The following is a 10711-nucleotide window of genomic DNA, read 5'->3' on the forward strand; positions in this document are numbered from 1 at the left end:
CCATCCTGGCTAAAAATGTCCCCTTTTGAATCATAATCTGGGGTGAAATACCATTCCATTGAGTGTGCAGCTGATTGCTCATGCATCCTTTTGATACTTTAATTAGTATTAATTAGTATTTGGTTAGTATTTTGATAGGTTAATTAGTTTTGCAATGGCATGTCTCATTATCCGTAGGAGTGCAGCCAAGCCCTGGACGCTGATTAGATGAGCTGCCTCAGGCTGTGTGCATGGGGTCTGTGTACGCTCATCCAGTACCTCTAGGAGGTTAGCTGCTGTATTCGCTTCACTTGGGTCATTGCATGCTGTCCATGACTCGGCTACTTCTTGAGTGAAAGACTGAGAAAATCTTTGTCTCCTCCTCTGCAGGACTTAGGTGGTGTCCACGTCGATTCCCCCAGGATTGCCTTTTATCACTCAGGGAAGGAGCTGCTGTTGCAGCACCGGAATGGATCCCAGAGTGGAGGTAAGTTTGTTGCTGCCAGTGACCAGGAGCATCTTTACTGATCACCTCCATGATCGTGCCCAAGTCTATCAAACCAGCTTTGAGTAGACTCTGTCCAGAGAGGGTTTTCAAAAATCCATGGTGTGTAGCCCCTCTCAGTTCCCCTCAAGGGGACAGGTGCTGCCTACCACGGGAGTCTGAGTTGTCTTCCACCTGTCGTAGCTGGGCTCCTTACACCTCTCTCCATGTCACTGGCCCTCCCCCAAAGCCAGTCTGAGAGAGGTTTAAAACCATATTAAACTTTTGAATGTGTATATCTTTTGCCCAGAAATATTACTTTGTAGAATTATTGTAGCAAAATACTCATCAATACATAGCTATTCTGTTCCATTGTTTATAATATTGAAAAATTAGAAATAACCTAAATAGCCTTCAGTAATGGAGGGAATGCTTACATAAACAGTGTGAACGTACAGTTCTGTTAAACAATGGGTGCAGAGGATAGGTATGTAGGTCTATAAAGTTGCATGAATAGTATCTGAAGCCTACCATCGAGTGAACCAAAGGAAAGTCACAGATCAGTAAATTTTGTTTGATGCCATTTATGGAAAGTAACAACAACAACGAAAAGGAAACGATGTACTTTGAGAAGTACGACTCTATGAGTATCTGTGCACGAGAACGTGGCTAGAGGGATTCAGGCCACACTGGTAACGATGGTTTCCTCTGCAGAGAGACTGAGATTGGGGGTTCTGGGAAAGAGCTGACTGCATGTAACATTTAATGTATTTACTGTAGGAATGTATTTGTGCTCATTTGTGTACTTAAGAGTAAATAACAATTTTTAAAAGGAAAAGAAATAAAATGAAAGAGATGGATTTAAAAAATTCAACATTAAGAAATCACCAGTACTGTGGACTCTACGCTGGATTCCGCATTTGCAGACAGCTTCCCATAGATGTCCTGGGTGCCCGAGAACCCGGCCACTGCCACTGTGCAGGGCTGCTCAGGAGCCACGTGCTTGCCCTGGACACAGGGCTGCAAATTCTGAGCTGAAGGGTAAGGGAGAAAATGATAATGATCAACTCTGTTTAGCCTGAGGGATATGAAATACGGGAGGGAGATGTAGGGAAGGAAAAAACTTTCTGTGCCCATCTTAGGTTCATTAACTGGGGTTCTGCCAAGGAAGCTGACAAAAGAGAGATTGAAGGAGAAAAACAGGCAGAAGTTTATTAATGCGTGCATCTGAACATCCCCATGGGAGGACTCCATGATGAATACCTCAAAGGGATGGCAAGAACATGGGCTAAGACAGCATCTTAGCAAAAGAGCAATGAATTTGTAGAGAAGTAACAAGCTCAAAAGGGCTTTGAGCTTCTAGGGAAGGCAAATTGTGGGAAAGTAAATATATAGGAGAAACTAATGGAAGATAAGGGTTGTTTTTAGCAAGGTTTTTTAGGTAGGTCCCTTTGATGCCATCTCTGGCTTGCTGAGTCTAGAGCTGTCTCTGGCGATTAAGAATCGTCCTGCCCTTCCTGGTAGATATGGGGCATGCAGAGAGTTTTTATTGTGTCTGTTTCTTCTCCACTGCCTTCAAGCTGAAAATAATAGTTATACCAGAGTAGCATATTTTGGGGTGGCATGCTCTGAACCCCTTCAGAGATATTCTGAGGAAAGAGACGAGGGCTAAAATCTCAGGTATATAAGAAGGGAGTAAAGTTATTTATTACTCTCAGACGTGGAGAAGATTGTACCACAGCCAGGAAGCAGGAAGTCTTCCCTCATATCTTTCCAGACAAGTCCCCTTCCCCATCTCTCCCCGCTTCCAAGCCCAGGAGCCTTCAGATTCACCATTTCCAGAATTACAGAAAGGCCTTGATTATGTTTATTTCACCAATTCTTGCTCATTAAAGTCTGACTCACATAGGAAGAACAGGGACACAGGCCCAGGCTTTAGGGTCATAGAAGTTTTAACTTCGCCGTAAACCTGCTGTGGAAGAGAGTCATCACTTTGAACAGTGGCCTTGAAACAGCGGTGTGGTTTGAGTGGTCTTGTTCTCTTAAAGCCCCTTAGCTGGCACTGAAGAGACCGGTCCTTCTCTGCCCTCTGCAGCAGAAAGAGGACACTGCAGGTTATCTGGGGACTTACTTTTTCTAGGCAATAATTGTTCTGAGGAGAGATCTACTGAAGTCAAGGGGCTTTGGTGGATTTTAACCTTCTCCTAGAGATGTTTCAGCTGGCGATTTTTGTAATTAGAAATTGCTTTGCTTTCTCTAGTTCTAGTATGCTAACTCTTTTTTATGTAATACCTGATTACTGCAGTAGACTGAATGCATCTCCTCAAAGTGCATATGTTGAAACCATAATCCCATGTGATGGTATTAGGAAGTGGGGCCTCTGGGAGGTAAGTAGGTCATGAGGGTAGAGTCCCTATGACAGGAAAAGGGCCCTTATAAAAAAGGTCCCCGGGAGCTCTCTTGCCCCTTCTGCACTGTGAAGATGTAACTAGAGGCATCAGCTTGCAACCTGGAAGAGGGCACCCTGATCTCAGACTTGTGGCTTCAAGAACTGGGAGAAGTCTGAATTTCTGTTGGACATAAGCCACCCAGTCTGTGGGAGTTTGTCAGAGCAGAATGAACTGACTAAAACAGTCACTTCATTAAGGACTTTTAATTATCATGCCCATGACACCTGGATCTCTCTCTCTCTCTCGGGATGCTGTTTCAGGACCATCCAGGTACATGTGGATGGTGGGATGTGTTTTGGTGATACTGCTTATCTGGCTTGGCTTAGCATAGGTAGAAGGGTGACTTTCCTTAATCTTTTTTTTTTAAATTTATTTATTTTGAGAGACAAAGAGAGAGTGCACAAGTGGGGGGAAGGGCAGCGAGGGAGGGAGAGAATCCCATGCAGGTTCCACACTGTCAGCACGGAGCCTGATGCAGGGCTTGATCTCACTAACTGTGAGATCATGACCTGATCGAAAACCAAGAGTCAGACACCCAATCTTGATAATAGCTACACCTGATCAACGAGTATAGTAGTGCACATGGCTGAAGGAGGAATGGAAGGACCTGGAACCCACCAGTTTAAGGGACAGTTGGTATGTAGCAGTGGGATGTCCATTATTTTGTGGTCAGTGGAGTCTTTCTATGCCTAACAGTGGAGTAAGGCAGAGCCCTCTTCTGCTTTCTGTTAGAGACTGTGTCGATCTGCTGAAGCCTAGCATTTTTTTGCTTAATTCATCTCTTTTGGTGATACAGCTGTACTTCCATGAATGTTTTTTTCCTATAATTACAATATTACTACCAATGTACTTTTCTTTTTGCTGGCTCTTTTATAGGACATTGGGAAGTGGGGTATCAAGCTTTGCTGGTCTGACATCATGATACCTTGTATATCATCATGGGCTTTTGTGCTATAGCAATTGAAGTATTTACAGTCTAAATCCCAAATGGCATTTGGAGATGCCCATATTTAGTGCCCTAACTGTCCTCCCTAAAGTGAAGTCAAGTAGTTGTCAAGGTCCACGGACACGCACACAGTCAGTTGTGCTATTGGTGGAGAGACCTAACAAGGGAGCAGACCTACACATGCAACAGTAGGCAAAATTTTTGGTGGTTACCTAGTCTATCCTTAAATAGAAATGCATAATCAAAAATCATATTAATTTTGGATATAATTGACCATTAAAAGAAAAATACATGGTTTGGGCATGGGTGGCTCAGTTGGTTAAGTGTACGACTTCAGCTCAGGTCATGAACTTGTGGTTCGTGAGTCTGAGTCCTGCATCAGGCTCTGTGCTGACAGCTCAGTCTGGAGCCTGCTTCCGATTCTGTGTCTCCCTCTCTCTCTGTTTCTCCCCCACTTTTGCTCTGTCTGTCTGTCTCTCTCTCAAAAATAAATAAACATTAAAAAAGCATTTTTTAAAAGCAAAATACATGGTTGACAAAAGGTAGGGAGTGGAATGGTAGAGGAGCAGAGGAGAAGGGGGCGTAGGGCTGCTGATATCTTCACTTTACCTGGCAAGGTGTCAAGAAACATGTCCTCAGTGTATGGAACAAGGACTAGAGGTTTAAATTTATTATTTGGAGGTATAAAGATTTTCAATAGAAGAATTAAACTATAATATGAAAAGTTGGGAGGAGTGTAATGGGGAAGAGGTAATGTGAGAGAGTCAAATCTTCATTTTTCATGGAGGTGAATCAACAGATAGCGAACCACATTAATAAATCAAGAAACAATGAGACAAACATTATTTAGAGATGGGGAGGTGATTACCAGAGTTACCCAGACAAGAAGTGGTTAAAAAGAGAAGAAGGGTACAGGATGTTATTAACTTTTCATTTAATTTCATTTTTTAAGCCACGTGTGGTCTTTCTTTGATAAAATAAGGAAGAACATATTTTAAAAATTGATAAGCTATTAGTTTAGAGACTGACTGTGTATAAATGAATAAAATCAGACCCTACATAAAGTGATAACTTCAATGTAACTATTTTTTGCTCATAACATATTCTTGCGGGGGGGGGGGCGAGTATCAGTGTTGCCTTCTGCCTTAAAAAGCACAGAAAGGAAGGAGTGCTAGTTTCTGGCCGAGTTTGCTATGCCAGAGCCACATACTGAGATGTAAAAAAGACTTAGGAATCATTTAAAGGCAAAAAATGTTATATCATTGGGATGTCATTTCCTCACTGGTAGATGGAGGTGCTTAGGTCGTCTGTTACTTTTAACACTCACTGTAGATGTTTGTACAGTTGTGGCATAATGCCAGCTGGGTGTTCAAATACACATTTTTCCAATTCCCAAAGAAATTTTTTGGTGACTTCATGAAAATCTGGATCATTTTTTGGAAAGATATTAGAGTAAGCAAGTAAGTAAAGTAAGGCATAAATATATCCTTTCCCCTGTCTATCTGGATAACAGCGAACGGAGAACCAACGAGAGGGGAAGCCTTCTGAGCAATCAAGTATTTGCTTGTTTTGTTTAAGAGATTGACACTGTCTAATGGGACAACATAAATTACTGGGTTGAACTGAACTTGGAACTGGACATTTAGTTAATTTGCCTCTGCCAGCCAGTAGTGGGAGATTATGGTAGAAAGACCAGATTCATTATAGATAAGAATAAAGAAATCAGATTTTTTTCCATTAAACCCACATTGCACTATGAATTAACTGTTACTCCACTACATTATAAATTTCTACAGAGCACACAGCCATGTCAGTTTTGCCGATCAGCAATGGGAGAAGGAAGTTGTGAACAGGCATTTTGGTTTCAGTCCTTCTGTGGTATAGCATCCTATAGGCCATGTTTGTTGAATGTACAGATGTTTTTAAAAAGTTTTTATTTAATACTGCCATCTCTGAAAGTGCAAGGGCAAAGAATGTTGGGGTTTTTGGGTGAGAAGAGGCATAGGAATATGATGGAAATGAAAATAAAGATGATTTCACAAATTCGAAATGGTGGGCAGATGACAAGCTGTGCGTGTAAATAGGAGATGATTGTTGAATAATAGAATGTTTTCAATCGATGAGGAACAGATCATACAGAATATTTAAAGCATTATGCCTGTGCAGTGGACAATAATGAACAGAGAGGAGAAAAAGTATTAAGGGAGTGAGGAAGTTAGGGGAAGGGGGATGAAACCTGCCTGAACAGATTTGCAGTTTAGATACATAATGTACAGAGACACCTGGTGGGGTGTAGGTAAAGCACAAAGAGTACATCCAATTTTAAAGCTTCGTAGGTCCACCTCATCCACTAATGGCCATCCATATAGGGGCTGCAAGCTCGTATTCTTCTTGGCAACTTTTTAATTCCTGACAGACTTACAAAGAGCTTCTGGAACTAGCCTGTTTCTCAACAGGGCTGCTTCTGGGAGGGTGGAGTAGAGGCGGGAAGGGACATGAAAGCCAGTTATTAGACCATCCCTAATATTTGCCGGATCCAAAGGAAGAGAATGCAAGTCTATGTACCATATGTCTAAATTAAAATTATAAATTAAGATATAAAGTAAATTCTATTATTTACCTTGACAAATATAACTTTAAAATAATCTGAAATGCCAGGTTCAAATATAGAGTTTTAATTTTTATTAATTTTTATTTTTTATATGTAATGTGTTCATTTTTTAATAGTTTATTGTCACGTTGGTTTCCATATAATACCCAGTGCTCATCCCAACAAGTGCCCCCCCTCCACATCCAACACCCCCCTTCCCCTCTCCCCGACCCCCGTCAGCCCTCAGTTTGTTCTCAGAATTCAAGAGTCTCTCATGGTTTGCCACCCTCCTTCTCCCCAACTATTTTTCTCCCTCCTCTGCCCATGGTCCTCTGGTAAGTTTCCACTTATGAGATCCACTTATGAGTAAAACATGGTATCTGTCTTTCTCTGCCTGACTTATTTCACTTGGCATAACACCCTTGAGTTCCACCCACGGTTGCTACAAATGGCCAGATTTCATTCCTTCTCATTGCCACGTAGTATTCCACTGTATAGAAACACCACATCTTCTTGATCCATTCGACAGTTGTTTGGACATTTAGGCTCTTTCCATGATTTGGCTATTATTGGAAGTGCTGCTATGAACTTTGGGGTAAATGTGTCCCTATGCATCAGCACTTCTGTATCCCTTGAGTAGATCCCCAGCAGTGCTACTGCTGGGTCGTAGGGTAGTTCTATTGTTAATTTGTTGAGGAGCCTCCACACTGTTTTCCAGAGCGGCTGCACCAGTTGACATTCCCACCAACAGTGTGTGAGGGTGCCCATTTCTCTACATCCTCGCCAGCATCTGTAGTCTCCTGATTTGTTCATTTTAGCAACTCTGACCAGTGTGAGGTGGTATCTCAGTGTGGTTTTGATTTGTATTTCCCTGATGATGAGTGAAGCTGAGCATCGTTTTATGTGTTTGTTGGCCATCTGGATGTCCTCTTTGGAGAAATGTCTGTTCATGTCTTCTGCCCACTTCATCCCTGGATCATTTGTTTTTCAGGTATATAGTTTGGTGAGTTCCTTATAGATTTTGGATACTAGCCCTTTATCATGATATGTCATTTGCAACTATCTTTTCCCATTTTGTCAGTTGCCTATTAGTTTTATTGATTGTTTCCTTTGCAGTGCAGAAGCTTTTTATTTTGATGAGGTCCTAATAGTTCATATTTGCTCTTGATTCCCTTGCCTTTGGGGATGTGTTGAGTGAGAAATTGGTGGGGTTGAGGTCAAGGAGGCTGTTTCCTGCTTTGTCCTCTAGGGTTTTGATGGCTTCCTGTCTCACATTCAGGTCCTTCAGCCATTTAGAGTTAATTTTTGTGTATGGTGTAAGAAAGTGGTCTAGTTCCATTCTTCTGCATGTTGCTATCCAGTTCTCCCAGCACCACCTGCTAAAAAGGCTATCTTTTTTCCATTGGATACTCATTAGTGCTTTGTCAAAGATTAATTGGCCATAGATTTGTGGGTCCAATTCTGAATTCTCTCTTCTATTCCATTGGTCCATGTGTCTTTTTTTGTGCCAATACCATACTCTCTTGGTGAGTACAGCTTTGTAGTAGAGCTAAAGTCTGGGATTGTGATGCCTCCCATTTTGGTTTTCTTCTTCAAAATTACTTTGGCTATTCGGGGTCTTTTGTGGTTCCACACAAATTTTAGGATTGTTTCTTCTAGCTTTGAGAAAAATGCTGGTGCAATTTTGTTTGGGATTGCATTGAATGTGTAGATTGCTTTGGGTAGTAATGACATTTTAATAGTATTTATTCTTCTGATCCATGAGCATGGAATGTTTTTCCATTTCTTAGTGCCTTCTTCAATTTCATTAATAAGTTTCCTATAATTTTCATCAGACAGATCTTTTACATCTTTGGTTAGGTTTATTCGTAGGTATGTTATGTTTTTTTTTTGTGTGTGTGTGTGTGTGTGTGTGCATTTGTGGATAGGATCAGTTTCTTGATTTCTCTTTCTCTTGCTTCATTTTTGGTGTATAAAAATGTAACCGATTTCTGTACATTGATTGTGTACCTTGCATCTGCTGAATTCATTGATCAGTTCTAGAAGGCTTCTGGTGAAGTCTGTCGGGTTTTCCATGTAGAGTATCATGTCATCTGTGAAAAGTGGAAGTTTGACTTCATCTTTGACAATTCTGATGCCTTTTATTTCCTTTTGTTGTCTGATTGCTGATGCTAGGACTTCCAGCACTATGTTAAACAACAGTGGTGAGGGTGGACACCCCTGTCGTGTTCCTGATCTCAGGGGGAAAGCTCTCAGTTTTTCCCCACTGAGGATGATGTTAGCTGTGGGCTTTTCATAAATGGCTTTTATGATGTTTAAGTAAGTTCCTTCTATCCCAACTTTCTTGAGACTCATTATTAAGAAAGGATGCTGTATTTTGTCAAATGCTTTTTCAGCATCTATCGACAGGATCATATGTTTTTTTGTCTTTTCTTTTGTTAACTTGATATATCACAGTGATTGATTTGTGAATATTGAACCAGCCCTGTACCCCAGGAATGAATCCCACTTGATCATGGTGGATAATTTTTTTATACGGTGTTGAATTCATTTTGGTAGTATCTTGTTGAAGTTTTTTGCATCTGTATTCATCATGTATATTGGTCTGTAGTTCACTTTTTTTGCTGGGTCTCTGTCTGGTTTGGGAATCAAAGTGATGCTGGCTTCATAGAATGAGTCTAGAAGTTTTCCTTCCATTTCTATTTTTTGGAATGGCTTGAGAAGCCACCTGACTCAGGGCTCTTATTTGTTGGGAGTTTTTTGATAACTGATTCAATTTCTTCACTAGTTATGAGTCTGTTCATATTTTCTATCTCTTCCCATTTGGATTTTGGTAGTCATGTGGTTTAGGAATTTGTCCATTTCTTCTACGTTGTCAAGTTTTTTGGCATATAATTTTTCATAGTATTCCCTGATAATTGCTTGTATTTCGGAGGGATTGGTTGTAATAGATCCATTTTCATTCATGATTTTGTCTATTTGGGTGCTCTCTCTTTTCTTTTTGAGAAGTCTGGCTAGACGTTTATCAATTTTGTTTATTTTTTCAAAAAAAACAACTCTTGGTTTCATTGATCTGTTCAACTATTTTATTTTGGATTCTATATTGTTTATTTCTGCTCTTTATTATTTCTCTTCTTCTGCTGGGTTTGGGTGTTCTTGCCACTCTGCTTCTGGTTCCTTTAGGTGTGCTGTCAAATTTTGTATTTGCACTTTTTCTAGTTTCTTGAAATAGGCCTGGATTGCAATATATTTTCCTCTTAAGAATGCCTTTGCTGCATCCCAAAGAGTTTGGATTGTTGTATTTTCATTTTCATTTGTTCCATATATTTTAAAATTTCTTCTCTAAGGCCTGATTGGCCCATTCGTTCTTTAGTAGGGTGTTCTTTAACCTCCTTGTTTTTGGAGGTTTTCCAGACTTTTTCCTGTGATTGATTTCAAGTTTCATAGCATTGTGATCTGAAAGTGTGCATGGTATGATCTCATTTCTTTTATATTTATTGAGGGCTGCTTTATGACCCAGTATGTGATCTCTCTTGGAGAATGTACCATGCGCACTCAAGAAGAAAGTGAATTCCATAGCCTCAGGATGTAGAGTTCTAAATATATCTGTCAAATCCATCTGGTTCAATGTGTTGTTCAGGTCCATTGTTTCTTTAGTGATTTTCTGTCTATCCGTTGCTGTAAGTGGCATATTAAAGGCCCCTGCTATTAGCACATTCTTATCAATAAGATTGTTTCTGTTTGTGATTAATTGTTTTATGTATTTGGGTGCTTCCAAGTTCAATGAGTAGACATTTATAATTGTTAGCTCTCCCTGATGGATAGACCCTGTAATTATTATATAATGCCCTTCTTCATCTCTTATTACTGCCTTTACTTTATTTATTTATTTATTTATTGCATTTATTCCTCTGAATTAGTGTTTTTGTATTTTGGGGGTATATACCCAGTAGTGTGATTACTGGACCATAGAGTAGTTCTATTTTTAACTTTTTGAGGAACTCCATACTGTTTTCCACAGGAGCTGCACCAGTTTGCATTCCCACCAACAGTACAAGAATATTCCCCTTTCTCCACATCCTTTCCAACACCTGTTGTTTCTTGTGTAGTTGATTTTAGCCATTCTGACAGGTTTGAGGTGATATCTCATTGTAGTTTTTTTCCATAATATTTTATTGTCAAATTCTTTTCCATACAACACCCAGTGCTCTTCCCCATAAGTGCCCTCCACCATCACCACCACCTCTTTTCCCCCCTCCCCC

At 40.3% G+C, this 10711-nt stretch overlaps 1 pseudogene; it reads left to right on the plus strand.

The window, feature by feature from the left end:
• The first annotated feature begins 230 nt into the window (after positions 1-230).
• The window catches only part of LOC115293434, a 20080-nt pseudogene continuing 9599 nt past the window's right edge, over positions 231-10711 (plus strand).

This window comes from Suricata suricatta, chromosome 6 (genome assembly GCF_006229205.1).
Source record: "Suricata suricatta isolate VVHF042 chromosome 6, meerkat_22Aug2017_6uvM2_HiC, whole genome shotgun sequence".
Taxonomy (NCBI): Eukaryota; Metazoa; Chordata; class Mammalia; order Carnivora; family Herpestidae; genus Suricata; species Suricata suricatta.